The following is a 13,532-nucleotide window of genomic DNA, read 5'->3' on the forward strand; positions in this document are numbered from 1 at the left end:
AACATGGAAAGGCATATGTAACTATCCACTAATAACAAGCAATAGGATAACACAATAGAATAACAAATAAAGGGAATTGTGACCAGTAGGATGAGGCAAAGCCATCCTCCAATATGCCTGATTCTTAAGTCATCATAAATTAATGGTGACACAGCAGCATTAATTTAACCTGACCCCATCTAAGACCAGTTTGGGGAGAAGGGGCATGTGGTGGCAGACGGTTGAAAGAATTGAGATGACAACAACAAGCTGCTAGTGTTGTCTTTGCTGAGGGGAAACTAATCAAGTCAGGAAGCAACTCAGAGCCCCCCATATCCACATTTGTCTTTATGATGATCATTGTAAAGATTTAGCACAGTGAATCTCAACCAGGGTGCCACAAGGTCCTTTTAAGGATGCTGCACAATATTGCCACTGTTAGAACAAATATCTAGATATGAGTCGCAGGATAAAACTAGAGATTTCAAATAGGAATCTGTAATTTAAACACATTATGATCCTCTGAAGAGTTTTAGTTTGCTGCCCTACCAGCCGCGGAGTGAAGCACCTGGCTCTGTGCAGATCAGGGGCTTTGCAGGAAACCCTGCAGGCAGCCTGGCAGTACTCTGGGAAGCCAGGCTCTGCCCAAGAGAGGGGGAAAAAAAAGCGGCAAGCCTGATCCATTCCCCCCCCCACCAGCCTCCCCCACACCGCAGATCCTGCCTGCCTGAGCTATGTGGGGGCCCGGTACTTCCCTCCACGGCTGTGATGCCCCCTGGGACCGCCCAAGCCAGGTGCCTATGGGTGGGTGCTGCCACTGCCATGGAGAGAAGCACCAGCCCCTTCCCATAGCCCTGGGACTGCTCCACCTGCTGGCAGCTTGCCCTCCCCTCCCCACCACCGGAGACCCAGGTAAATGGGTGTGTGCATGACACAGGGGTTTAAAGGGCCCTAAATTGAAGCAGTGTTTTTAAAGACCCATGGCTTCAATTTAGGGTCTCCATTTCATCTACAGTGCTTTTTGAATGTCTGTACTTAGCCTAATGCAGAGAGAGATAAAGAGAGAGAACACAAATGTTTGCCATTTATTCAAGAGATAAAAAGCAAGGAAGTTTCTCAAAATGAAACTCCTATAGTGCTTTTCTCTTTTGTGTATAGAGTTGCTTGAAACACTTATCACTGCAGGTTGGTCTAGTTCTAGCTTGTGAATATGGGAGTAAATCATTAAATCAACACAGGCTTGATGTAAGAATTTTTCAGGACTTAAAATGCTGTGCTAAAATTACCGAGCCTGCTTTGTTTTATTTTATATATATATCTATATCTCTATATAGTATATATGGTCAATGAACAACAACAAAAAATGTTTTGGTCACTGGTTTAAAAATGCAGACTTCCCATAATCACTGCTTACTTATTTGAATACAGTTTTAAAACCAAGGTCACTGAAATTACTATGAGCAAGGCAATATTGAATAAGAAGGAAGAATGATTTTAGCTGTTAATAACAAATTTACTATCCATGTCTCTAATGCTCATATCCTCTTTTTTTTTTAAGGTAGGATCAGGGAGAAGATATTGAGAAAACTAAGAGAAGTGCAGGAAAATACACATACAAGCCATCATGACGAAGAATGAAACCACACAATAGAATAGTTTTCAGGCACCTAATGCAGAGAATGCTCAAATCAACCTACAGGAGTCCATTTAAATCACAAGCAGACAGAATAATCTACAGAATAAACAAATCTCTGCAGCAAAACCATGCTTCTGATGCTTCTATTCTGAAGTCAGCCCCTGGAATTCTGCAGTATTTCAAGGTCGCTGTCTGTGGCAAGGACAAGAGAATTCTGCTGCAAACGTTCAGCAATTCTGCGGCTGTAATAACGCGTAGCCATCTGCAGCTCCCATCTACAGAATCCCCTGTCGCTGCTGAATTCCAGGAGCCAGGACTTTCCATGGTCACAGCAGCACTATCCAATTTAACTCTTTCTGTGCACTTAGGCAATGAAACATTCACAGAAACAAACGTGTGCGCAAAAAAAGAGAGGAAGACAAAGGAATAAATATCAGCATTGAAAAAAACAAAGCAAACCCATTCATCTGGTCAAATGCTGTGTGGTTGCAAGCACAGAAGGGGCAGATCCACAGGAGAGTGAAAAGGTTATGTTGCCATATGCACACAATACAGAACTAGCAGTTTTAAATGCAAGAGAGACTGCTGACTTCCAGTGTCTGTGGAAGCCAACAGCTGACATCAGTTTGTGAGTTGTTCCACCCAGGCAATCCTGTACTGCCAAGCACTGTTCAGACTTTAGTGGCATAAGGCAAGAGAGGAGAAATAAGGGAAAAGCAGCAATGAAATGACATCTTTAAAGATCATGTCGTTTCTCAACTTCTGTTATCTCTTTGGCTGGGAGAGTTTCCTGGTCTTGATCAAATTCCCTTATGAATGCTTGCTTATATGTTTGCAGCTGTCTACTCCATTGATGTTACTTTAAAAGTTAACTCCTTGTACAAGGTGCCAGGTTGGAAGCCAGTATTAGTGACATTTTCTCCATACCCCCTGTACCTATTCAGCCCTTGCAGCAGAAATGTAAACTTCTGTACATAAACATGAAGGAGCCTTTCACTCTCTGTGACTGCAAAGTCCTTAACTTCTTACTGGTTGTCAGAGAGGCTAGGGACAGACATGCAAAAAGCCTGAACCTAAATTGATTCAATCTTTGCAGGTTAGTCTAACCTGCAGATATTAAACCAATTTGCAAGTGAATAGACTCCCTTTTCATTCCAGAAATGCAGGCACATGCCTGCAGTGGCTTAGGCTAGAAGCCGGGGGGCGCTAGAGCAGTCCTCCCTTCCCTTCCACAGGGATGCTGAGCTGAGGGTGGGGAGGGGGCATGGCCAGGCCACAGCAGGCCTGAGTAAGGCTGAGGAGGGGTTTAAATTGTCACCTTGGCCTGCACGGTTCAGAGGGTGGGAGAAGAGGGAGCATGGCCAGACGTCTGTGGCAGAGGAGAAGGAGGAGGAAGAGGGGAGAGCTCTGCCCATCCCAGTGGCTTACTGACAGCCAGGAGCAATCCAGGCACACAGCATTGCCTGGTCCCAGAAGGGGACTCTTCCTCCTCCTCCCTTTCCCCCACCACTGTGAGATGGGGAGAGGGGCTCTGTGCAGTGCTGGAAGGGGACTCTTCCCCCTCCTCTTCCTCCTTTCCACCCCCACCAGGCCTCCAGAGCTGTGGGGTGGGGAGGTGGGCTCTGTGCAGGGCTGCCTGGCCCCAGAGGGGGACTCTTCCCCTTCCTCCTCCCTCCCCCGCAAGACATGGAGGTGGGAGCTCTGTGCAAGGTTGGAGAGGGACTGTTCCTCTGCCCCTCCCCCCCCTTGGGGTGGGGAGGGAGGGGCTTGTGCAGGGCTGCCTAGCCCAGCCCAGCCTGGGCATGAGGAGTGGCTGGTCACTGAGCTGCAGCTGCTGGGGGTGGTTCCATCCCCATGGCCCAGGCCACGGGTAGCTGCACGTCGGGGGCAGCAAGTCTCAGCCCTAGCCATGGCAGCCACACGTCACACATCTCAGCCACATGTCTCGGTCCTGGCCAGGGTAGCCGCACATTGGGGCTGGGCCAGGCCGTGGGGCCACCCCCCAGTTACTGCAGCTCAGTGACAGGGAGACTGAGCCCTGTTAATGAGCACAGCCTGGCCCTGTGCACATGGGCTATAGCTGGCTACCCAGGCTGGCTCAGAGGTGCGGTGAGGGTTTATGGGTCTGCAGCAAGCCCCTGTGGCAGGCAGCTGCTGGGTTCTGGACCTGCTGGTGCCTCCAAGCTAGCCCGAGTAGTCCCCTGCCCAGCCAGACTGTGCTCACTGACAAGGCTCGGCCTCCCCATCACTGAACTGCAGTCACTGGGGATGGCCCCACCCCTGCAGCCCTGCCTAGGCTGAGTATGGCTGCCTTGGCCAGGGCTGAGTAGGACCAGCCTGGGTTGCAGGGATAGGTCTGCAGATTCAGTGACAGCTGCTCCCTATGCCCAGGCTGGGCCGGGCAGCGCCACACAAAGCACCCCTTCCCTACCCCACAGCAGCAGGGGGAAGAGGAAGAGGGGGAAGAGTCCCCCTTTAGACCCAAAAAGAGCCCCCCTCCCCACCCCAAGGGGTGGGAGGAACAGGGGGGACAGCCCCCCTCTGAGGCCGGGCAGCCCCGCACAGAGCCCAGAGGAGCTGCTCCACCCCAGCTGCAATCCCCCCTCCCTGCCCCCTTAGCCTTAACGGGGCCATGCCAGAATGGCTGTGGTCCCTGACAGTGGACGAAACCCCCTCCTGGGCACTCTGACAAAGCCTGCTGCCCCTCCCCATCCCCTGGCTGCTCCAGCAGTGAGACATGGCTAGACGCAATTCCGGTATGGCCCCGTTAAGGTGAAGGGGGCAGGAAGGGGGTTAATTCCTCCCTATGTCCCTTTTGCTCTGCAACTGGGGACTGCCAGCCCAGGCTGCCCCCTCCACCTCTGCCACTCACCTCAGACAGGCTGACCCTGGCTGGGGGGGGGGGGGGAGGAGGAGGGAAGAATTAACCCCCTCCCTGCCCACTTTGCTTTAACAGGGCCATGCTGGCCAGTGTCTCACCACATCCCTGCCCCTGCTACAGCTCGAGAGCAGAGGGGCAGGGCCAGCCCTGTTATCTGGAGCAGAGAGTACAGCCCAGCCCAGAGAGCATGCTAGGATGCTGGAGGACCGGGAAGGGGTCTGGGACAGAAGTTACATAAACTGGTTTGACCCAAATAAGTTAAGTCTGATCCTACATTCATCCAGATTTATCTTAAACCAGTTTCAGCCATTTTGAAACTGGTTTATGTGCACTGAACTTATGTTCTGTTACAGGCTTAAACCAGTGTCTGATCTCTTGAACTGGTTTATATGTAACTTATGTCCCTAGCTCTACGGTACAAATTAGGACCAGTGGAAATAAGGTGAGAGACTGGGTACAGCACAACACTGGATCCAAAAATTCATCCAGATTCAGATTTTCACAGAACTTGTGGTGTTTTGATCAGGTGTTTTGCTTGGAAGTTTTTAAATTGTGCAACCCTAGTAACAGACCAATATCAAAACCTTCAGAGATTGATGCAGAAGTGTGTATGTCGTCTATTCTCTGAACATTGTCTAAATTACCTAAATCCAGTGAGTTTGCAAAATTAGGAAATGTCTCTTACTACTCATGCAATTTTCACTGCTTCCTGCATTTGAGCTTTCTGGGAACACTCCAAGGAGGCCTTTCATGGCAGACAGTGGTACTTGTGTTTCTGTTCTAGCTGAAGCTGCAAGCTCAAGGGGGATCAACAGCAAATTCAAGGGGGATCAACAGCAAATAGGCAGAGCTCTTTTCTCCCCAGCACCACCTGGGGTGACGAGGAACGAGGGTCATAAGCTGATGGAGAATAGGTTTATGTTGAAGTTCAGAAGGCAATATTTTACAGTTAGGGTGGCCAAAATCTGCAACCAACTTCCCAGGGAAGTGGTCCTTGCCCCTACCTTGGGCATATTCAAGAGGAGGTTGGACAATCACCTGCTGGGGTGAACCCAGTATTCATTCCTGCCTGTGGCAGGGGGTCAGGCTAGATGATCTGTTCAGGTCCCTCCTAACCCTAGCTACTATGAAACTATGAAGATGAATGCTGAGATGCATAAAACTGATAGGTAAAATAGTTATACTCAACATGCATAGACTTCCAAGGTTTGGTTCACTGTTGTAAGTATGTGTTTTTACAAATTCAATTCACCAAGGTCATGGATAGAGATTTTATTTGAGTGAAATATGCCTTTGTAATGCTACAAAAAGCAAGAGTACAAGAGTATAGCTATTCAAGCTGTGTGTAGCACTACAAAGATGCTGAATGTGCTACAATAGTAATACTTTCAAAGAGAAATGTCTAGATTTTGTATTGTTATATGTAATACCTGTACAGTCACACATAGTGCTCAAGGAGCCTCTAGGACCCCTAATATCCCACAGTCCTTTGTTTCTCCCTCCCCCCCAGAGATGTGGGTTTTCCAGAAAATTTTCCAATGCCCTAAATAGAGCATGATCTGATTTAGCATGTTTATTTGACTTACATTTAGTAAACAAAACTAAAAAAGTACCCCACATTAACTTTATGTCCCAATAGCCACAAGTATTTGAACTGAAATATTTGATTAGGAAAAAAATTAAATACAGCACACTTAATGTGGTTTAAATGTTATATTCAAACAAATCCAAAGCTTTAAGTGGAAAGAAATTGTTTTTATTGGAATAGTTGTAAAAATGTAAAGACAATACATAGTAGCATGTACTTCCCTTTCATTGTTTATTTAAATTTAAGAAAAAAACCAAAGGCACTGAAAACTATTGACACTAATTTTAGTACACCCAAAGAACTGCGCATGATATGCCATGGTTGTCCACTCACCTACTTCAGCAGAGTTTAACTCTCTTCTACTGAGGTCGTTGCAGTACCTCCAGTTTCAATGTCACTGTCTGTTGAATCACTTGCACTACTTATTCCATTTCAGAATCAGATTGAGACAAATCTGAATCAGAACTACTTGAACCACATACTCTTTCGCTAAAGGATGGTTTATGGGCAAGGGAAACTTATCATCACACTGCATCTTCTTCATTAATTGTGCTTCTGACTGATTCTCCAGAAGCAAGAGATTTTGAGAAATAGAAACAAACTTAGTGGTGCACTCATACGTTAATCTATTCCTCTTTTTTATCTTGGTTAAGCTGAAAGCCTTCCAGCTCCATTCACAAGAAGCTGCTGTTGGTGGAATGCTTAGGATCCTTAGAGCAATCCTGGACAACAGTGGGTGTTACAGTATTCCTTCCACCATGTGAGGAGACATATTCTCTGCTGCCCAACAAATGATGTCTTTTCTCCAAAGTTTTTCTTTTGTGTGGTACTCAGCAATGTCTGTCATTACAGCTATTTTGTCAATGATAGGGACATTCTTAGCTACTTCCATAATTGTATCGAGAGCAGTAGATAATTCATCTTCTGATAAATGTTGTCCTCTGTGTTGAGGATCCAAAAGGTTTGCTGCCAAATGAACTGGATGAGAGCAAAACTCAGATCTCTTATTAGTAAACATTTGTTTTACTTCTTCTTTTTTGGATAGAGGTGAAGAAGATAAATCTCAATTAGATTTTCATTCAGTTGTCTGAAAATCTCTGGAATATGTGAAAGGCTTGGTGTATCTCCTTCAAGCTTCTTGATAGCCACTGAAACTGGTAGTAGTAAACTGAATACTCCTTGAACTCGAACCTAGAACACATCGTTGTCGAGAATCTGCTTCTGAATAATCTGGGATATTGTGTCATCTATTGAACCACACTGCAAACAGTTCTTTGTGCGCAGCAAACTATGTAAACACTTTGTAGCTGAGCCCCATCTAGTTTCTCTTGGCAATAAAAGAGCACTTTCCTTCCCCTGCTTGTCTTTCTGTAATTTCTTTAAAGTCTGATTAGCAACATGATGATTATTGAATACTGTAATCGGCCGCCACGTTCACCAGAGCATCTGGTGCATACTGGTTTATCAGACGTTGCCGTTGCCCGCAGGAAAGATGGCCAATTATCGAGTCGGATTCCAGAGGGTCCTCCAGGGTTCTTGTCTGCTATGTCTTTGCTGGAATAAATGTATTTAGTAGGTAGGAAGATATATGTTCGGTCCCTTATGGTCCCCTCCTTCAATCCTCCCATCAGTCTTCCCGTTTTGGGGCTCTGCTTCCCCTACATCCCACCTAACGTCAACCAATGATGTTGAATCCTGATCTTCTGGGTTTGGTCAGTGTTGGTATACGTGTCTTAGCCTTTCAAATCTATATGAATGTTTATGGACGTCCACTCACCTCACTCTTCTTTTGTCACAGTGAGATTGACCTAGCCTTTTCCTGACCCCGGGTTACCTTGACTCCCGGTGTTGGTTCCACTTTCCTTAGTCTGCCATTGCCATGGCATGGACAGCTCTCTCTCCTTCTCTCTGCAGATTCCTGGTGAATCCAATCCCTTTGAGAGACATCAGGAATCCACGGCTCTGCCTCAGGTAAGTATAATACAGCCCTTCTGAGCTTGAAATATCTCCCCCTCTCAGGGCTACCACCACCTTACCTCAGTGGGCCACTGGATGCCCACAGGGGAACCCACTTCTGGTCTCCCGGGCTTCCTATTTGGCAGGGTTTTTATCCCTTGTTCCATGGGCCGGCTGGCACACAGCCATAAAACATGCCCATGCCAGCACAGGAGCTGATCTGGGCTCCTTCCTGGTCAGCTGTTTTTTTGTGTTTTTTTTCTCCTGGTGCAGCACTCTCTCTGGCCATGGCTCAATGCCCGCCACTCCCTTGGCTTGGCACAGCCTTGTGCCAGCTCTGCTCATCTTCTCCCTCAGGTAAGTTCCTTTCTTGGGTTCTATTTTTGTTACAATTATCTTCACAATTGCTTTGCAGTTTGCCAGTATTGTCTTTGTTGTATTCATGCTTGCTATGTCTTTTGCCAGAAGACTCAACCCATGAACAAGACAGCCAAATACTATTAAATGAGGATACTTTGCCTTTAAGATTTGTCATGCAGCTTTCATATTACTTTCATTATCAATTACAAGGGCTTGTACCCTGGAGAGACCTGCACTTTCAGTCTCTTCACTCAGTAATTTGGCTGTGTATTCACCTCTATGACAAGAAGATTTGGTAGCTATTGCTTACAGGAATATTGGCTCAGGTGTTGCTAACACAATGTTCAATAAAGGATTTCTTTGTATATCAGTCCATCCATCTGACATCAGAGTCAGTGATTCTGCTTGACCAATCCTTTGAATAACCATTGTTTGAACTCTGTCATACTCTGTATCTAAGAGAGAATGTGATACGTGATAACACGATGGTAACTTATATGATGGGTGAATTAGTTTGTAATGTTCCTTCCAGTATTGATTTTCAGTTATGTAAAGAGGTGTACCACTTGCAAATATAGCTCAGGCTAATGTATTATCTGCTTTTCCTTGGTCTTCTTTTGACATTTTGTCCACAAAGCTTGATAAAAAACTTGACTGTCTTGAACAGCTACTCATGGTGGATCGCATATCTGGTGACAGTGATCTTGAAAGTGAGGATCCTGCTTCTTCTTCCCCTAGACCTGGCAGCTCAACATTTGCATTTTCCATTTTTTGCAAATTTGCTATTTCACTTGAGCTACCAAGTTCCAGCAACAAAAAGGCAGAAAAGATTTTTATTTTAGCCTATTCTAGCCTGGCCTCATCCATCAGAAAGAAAAGGAGAAGCGTCAGAGAGCTTGCCTCCCTGCCAGAAAGAACACTCTGCTGCTCAACTTGTTGCTTAGTTGCCCTGGGACTACAGAGCCAAGGGGAAGTATAGTCTGGCCTCTGCCATCAACAAGGAGAAATGCAAAGTGCTGCACCTAGGGAGGAAAAATGTCCAGCACACCTACAGCCTAGGGAATGACCTGCTGGGTGGCACGGAAGTGGAAAGGGATCTTGGAGTCCTAGTGGACTCCAAGATGAACATGAGTCGGCAGTGTGACGAAGCCAACAAAAAAGCCAATGGCACTTTATCGTGCATCAGCAGATGCATGATGAATAGGTCCAAGGAGGTGATACTTCCCCTCTATCGGGCGCTGGTCAGACCGCAGTTGGAGTACTGCGTGCAGTTCTGAGCGCCACACTTCAAGAAGGATGAGGATAACCTGGAGAGGGTCCAGAGAAGGGCCACTCATATGGTTAAGGGCCTACAGACCAAGCCCTACGAGGAGAGACTAGAGAAACTGGACCTTTTCAGCCTCTGCAAGAGAAGGTTGAGAGGCAACCTTGTGGCTGCCTATAAGTTCATCACGGGGGCACAGAAGGGAATTGGTGAGTATTTATTCACCAAGGCGCCCCCAGGGGTTACAAGAAATAATGGCCACAAGCTAGCAGAGAGCAGATTTAGATTGGACATTAGGAAGAACTTCTTCACAGTTCAAGTGACCAGGGTCTGGAACGGGCTCCCAAGGGAGGTGGTGCTCTCCCCTACCCTGGGGGTCTTCAAGAGGAGGTTAGATGAGTATCTAGCTGGGGTCATCTAGACCCAGCACTCTTTCCTGCTTATGCAGGGGGTCGGACTCGATGATCTATTGAGGTCCCTTCCTACCCTAATATCTATGAATCTATGAATCTAAGAGGACTAAGCTCACTCTGCTGGGTTGAAATAGTTAACTATTTATCTATTATGTAATTTTTTTTTTTAATTGTTAAGCCTGAGCCAATTTGGGTGCCTAGTGCAAGCAGAAAAACAGGATACATATATCTTAAGTAAAGAAATAAATAATAGTCCAGAGTTGCATTAACTTTTAAAATTCTAATGTTTTAAAACAATATAGATGCTAGTCTATACTGTGTGATGTTTAACATATTTATTTGTTTACTTACATAGGATTCCAGAAGTAGACTTTTCTCAGATTATGTTGTTCCACCACTTGGTTGTATTAGCTTTCTGTATATGGCTTGTACTCCTTCAAGGCAGATTGTACATATTATTAAATGTTTCTTCATTCTTGTTGCATTGTTAGTATACGCTTGCCTGCAATATTTACACCTACCAACTTTCTTCTTTCCTTCAGTGCCTTGATCGTCACTATAATGATGCCACACTAGTTTTTTTCTGATTAGGCATTATTATGACTACTTCACACCAAAAGCACTAAAAAACCAACAGATCTTATGCAAACACTTCCAGCTTCCCCAATTAATTAGCATGCTCCAGCACCCTCTGCATCACATGTATTCAGTGTCCCTGCACTTCAAAATGGCATCAGAGGCACTTTAACTAAAGCCCGTCAAACAAACTGTAGTTAAAGTGTCCCTGCTTCCATTTTGAAGCGGAGGACACTGAATGCACATGGTGCTGCAGGCACTTTAATTAAAGTGCCTCTTGGAGCTACTCTAACTAAATTGCCCCTCCTCCCCCACCCCCACCCTGTACTTTGGAGCAAGTGTAAAGACTCCCAGATAATAGTCAATTAATAGCTAATATACCAGATAATAGGCAGTTATTTTGATGTTTCTTGGACACACTTTTGGTCTCAATTTTAATTTTCTATATTCACACACTGGTAAAATATTAACCTGAGCTCCAGTGTCCAATTTAAATAAAACTATTGCTCCTTGCACTTTCACTGGCTACAACCAGTCCCTCTCATTGATTTTGCTTTATACTACCATACCTGTATAAATTCTGCTTCCAAGGTATGCTCACCTGTGAGCACTAGAGATGTATGCATTTGGGATCTGCAGCACCTGGCAAAATGGTTCTTCCTGTTACATCTAAAACAGAGCTTTCCAAATGCAGCACATTTGCAGAGACCTCACTGGATCATTCATCTCTCTCTATATATATATGTCTATAGATAGATAGACGTCAATATCAATATATATCTATAGATATATATACACATCTATATCTATATACATACTGCTCACACAGAGGCTTTGCTAAAATATTCACCAAAGTAGGCTTGATCAGTAAGCTTGGCTGATGCATGAGCCCCTTACATAAGCAGAGGTTGTGATGCACAGATGTGATCAGTATAATGAAACAAGATGTGCAGTCTTATCATGAGATGGGTGGACAGGTTGTGCTAGGCACAGGATGGTCCAGTGCCTGCATGAGAAGGCTGTAACAGGTACAGCCAGAACAGGATGCCCATGAAGCAAAGCTACAGATGGAATGTAATATTGTAATTTGTTTTGATCACTGTATAAAAGGAGAATTGGGAATCAGGGGACTTTGTAGTAGCCTATGGGAATTTGTGTGATGTTGTGCTTACTACCATATCACAGGTACAAATGCTTTAACTCCTGGTCAGATGTACTTGTTAGGCCAAAGTGTTTTAGGGCTCTGCTTGTAGACAAGAAACCTGGCTGAATCTTTACTACTGAACCAAATCTATGGTCATTCTTTAAGACAGGATTGGTGTTGGAATCTCCTGGCTCTGTCCTTGTTGATACCACATTTCCAGAGACTTCGAACACTGACAACACATCAATAATACCAGATGATAGTTTGGTCTTTCACACTTGCTGCACTACTTACCACTCTCCTTGTCAATAGAAAATTCCAACCTGCAAAGTAGCTTCTTACCGACAGAACATTTCACCCTATGAGATGGCTATTTCTGGTCATGTGCTTTCATGCTTACTGCATGGACAACCCCTTTTGGTGCATTCAGCTCTGTAGTGTGGGCATTCAGAGTTATAAAATCATAGAAAATTAGGGTTGAAAGGGACCTCAGGTCATCTAATCCAACTGCCTCCTCAAATCAGGACCATCCCCAACTAGATCATCCCATCCAGGGCTTTGCTGAGCCAGGCTTTAAAAACCTCCAAGGATGTAGATTCCACCACCTCTCTAGGTAACCTCTTTCAGTGCTTCACCACCCACCCTCCTAGCAAGAAGGTTTTTCCTAATATCCAACTGAAACTTCCCTTGCTGCAACTTGAGACCATTGCTCCTTGTTTTGTCATCTGCCACTTTTGAGAACAGTCTAGCTCCAAGTTCCTGCTGGCCTGCATATTAGGACAGTTTTGTCAGAACAAGTCTCCCTCATGCAATAGCCTTTCTTATTTGTGGTGTCTCTAACACCACAAATAAGCCCATCTGCAATCAGAAGTTCCCAAAAGCACAGCTCTTACTCAATCTCCTTATTTCAGTAACATACTGAGCTATACTTCATTCTCTCTTTTTGCACATAAAAACATCTGTACCTTTCAAGAGTCTAATTCTTTTTTGGCATAAACTACTCCTCAAATTGGGACAGTATTTTACTTAATTTCATATGTTGGCCTTCCTCAAAGGTAAAGATGTTATAAACAGCCAGGGCTTTCTTCCCCACAACATGCAGGAAGATTGAAGATTTGATTATGTCATTTTTCTCTTCTGCCCTTGTGGCTATTAGGTACTGCTCAAACCTTTGTCTGAGCGCCCTCCAGTTCTCTGCTACACTGCCCAACAACAGAAGGACAAGTGGAGGTTGCAACACTTCTATGACCAATTATTCTTAGATTTTAACCATACAGGAAGATCACTCACAGCAGCCCTTGTCCTTCAACATGGCTTCATGGCTCCACTTGCTCTCAGGTTCCAGCTTCTTCATTTGGGATCTCAAATTCTATCAAACTCTTTTTTATTGCTACTCCTGCTAGACAAGCTTCTCTACAGGTCCTTTGTCTGGCTTTAACTAACTAGCTAGCTACTTCACTGAGGGACCATCTCCCAATTTGCAGCTTCTCCAAATTAGAAAGCATCTCCCAGCTATAACCTTTATCACTACACAGCCAGAGGGCTTGAATGTCTGTATGCCCCCACAATGCTACAAATTGCTGAGACATTTTGCAGCACTACTAATGAATGCCTGTCCATGCCCCAACACTGTTCATTTCATAGTAGCCACCAACTGACCAGATCCTAACAATGTTGTCTTACTAGAACCTAGACCAGCTTTGAATTAATTATATATCAAAAGGGATTTTTTTTG

The sequence above is a fragment of the Alligator mississippiensis genome, chromosome 3 (genome assembly GCF_030867095.1).
Source record: "Alligator mississippiensis isolate rAllMis1 chromosome 3, rAllMis1, whole genome shotgun sequence".
NCBI classification, from domain to species: domain Eukaryota; kingdom Metazoa; phylum Chordata; order Crocodylia; family Alligatoridae; genus Alligator; species Alligator mississippiensis.